The sequence below is a fragment of the Montipora capricornis genome, chromosome 5, assembly GCF_036669925.1.
Source record: "Montipora capricornis isolate CH-2021 chromosome 5, ASM3666992v2, whole genome shotgun sequence".
Lineage (NCBI taxonomy): Eukaryota > Metazoa > Cnidaria > Anthozoa > Scleractinia > Acroporidae > Montipora > Montipora capricornis.
In genome coordinates this window covers 7048009-7049987 of record NC_090887.1, presented here as the reverse complement: position 1 = coordinate 7049987, position 1979 = coordinate 7048009, and the positions used below count along the sequence as shown (strand labels likewise).

At 42.2% G+C, this 1979-nt stretch overlaps 1 long non-coding RNA gene across 2 annotated transcripts in view; it reads left to right on the top strand.

Annotated features, from left to right (window-relative positions):
* LOC138049297 (uncharacterized) overlaps window positions 1-1979 on the top strand; it is a 33575-nt gene that overhangs the window by 11928 nt on the left and 19668 nt on the right. The window contains exon 2 of one of the 2 annotated variants that reach the window (XR_011132325.1): window positions 394-534. The exons of the other annotated variant lie outside the window; for it this stretch is intronic. This is a non-coding gene — a long non-coding RNA (uncharacterized lncRNA). The remainder of the gene's footprint in view (window positions 1-393; window positions 535-1979) is intronic. 2 annotated transcript variants of the gene reach the window in all.

Below are 1979 nucleotides of genomic sequence, written 5' to 3'. Positions count from 1 at the left end.
CGTTGAATGTAAACGAGAGGTTAAGAGAAAGTGACGGGATCAATCCGACCTACTTGATGGTTGCCAGCTTCTTTCCAACGCTACGGCCGTGATTAAGCACTGTGCCATCCTTTGAGACTTCAATGAGCAGGAAAATCGAATTTGCATACGGTTTGCATAAAATTGTGGGATTATTTGTGTTGATGCACTAGTCATGATCAGTCACAACAGCCCTCAAAGTCATTTTGTAAAAACTAAGGCAAGTCAAGGGATTTTTAATCATCCCTTATCCCTAAAATTCCAGGGGCAGTTATCCCCAAAATTACTGAGACTGTTATCCCTAAAATTACTCATCTTTGGAATTTGACAATAAGTGGCAATTTTAAAGTGTAAAGCGACCCGTTTTTTTAACAGAATATTGCATAATTATACGAAAATCACCCCAGGATACAAGCGGTTGACCGAGTTAAAGAGCCTGGGAGCAAATCTTGGACATCTTGCTTGAATTTGGACTGATATATTACCCGTTTCTGTTCATTACCAGTTGCCAGTGGGGTAAGTGAACGCTTAAATGAGATCAGGGAGATGTGACTTGTGCGTAACTCAGCGGGCAGAACATTCCATGTGCAGAACGCGCGTATAAAAAATGAGCGTTGATGAGTAACATTTCTACTTCGCTTGGGTACGTAAGTAATAGCATTGCCGCTGGATGACCTGGTGAATCTCGTTGATTGTCCAGTTACTGGCAGAGCTTCACTATCTATTAAAACTAAGTTATTTGCAGCTTTATAGAAAAAGACTAAATCCAAAAATTCGTGCCAATACGAGATAGGTAACAGATTCGTTAGTTGAAGGCGGGTCTTATAGGTTACATCGCAACGGAAGGGAAGCTTCAAAATAAGATTTTTTTGCACGACACTGCACGTTTTCAACTTGTTTTACAAAGCCAATGGACTGTGGCGACCGTACTTGGGTTGCGTGACCCAGATGGCACCGGACGATAGATAAATACAGTGTGCGACTCGTTTGGGTGCGTTGGATGCACCTAAGAGGCTCGGCGCACAAAGTAGAGGAGTTTTTTGGCTTTCGCGCACTGTTCAGTCACTTGTTTGTCCGAAGTAAGATTGCTTGACACCCACACGCCAAGGTCTTTCTCTATGTCGTTTCGTTGATGATATAGGTGTACTGTACAGGTGTTCTTTTGCAGGTGACCGGCTGGTATTTACACTTGGACTGATTAATCACTCACTGAAAAACTATGCCCCATTATTAAATATTAGCCCAGAAGATTCGGACCAGCTGACAAGGTCGTTAAGGCCTGATTGCAAGACATTAAAGTTTGTGGTAGGATCGATGCTCTTGAAAATATTGGTATCATCGGCATAACAGACAACTCTTGAACAGGAGGAACGGTATTGGCCCTAGTAGAGTTCATTGTGGTACGCCGGATGTAATCGGCAGTTCTAAGGAAGCGGACACCGAAACTGTAACCTGTTGCTTGCGTTCCTGTAAATGTGAACGAAACCAGTCGTGAAATTTGCCAGTAATGCCGTATTGGTGCAACCTTTCAAGTAACTAATTGGCGTGATACGATGGCTTACTTATGTCGAGAGATATAATGTCCGTTTGTTTACCGCCGTCGAGTTGACCACAAATGTAATGCAAGACACTGGTGCATAAGCTGAGTCACACAAGAACTATATGCTACAGAACCTACGCATCTTGGTTTGCACGTCACACAATCGCCACGAAAGACTGAAAAAAATCACCAGCAATCCAATACAAAAAATTAACAAACTGAGTACCGTAGAACAATAGGGAGAAGAAAAACATCAAATTGTAAGAGCTATGTGATATCCCGTCTGTGAGCTATTTAACAAAATGTATCACCATAAGGTGGCTAAAACCAGTTTCAGTACAGTCAAGAAGCTCAGTTTACTTTTTAGAAGCGTTGACTTTACAACGCCATCACCAGAAAACTCTGTTGTGATCGTGACACG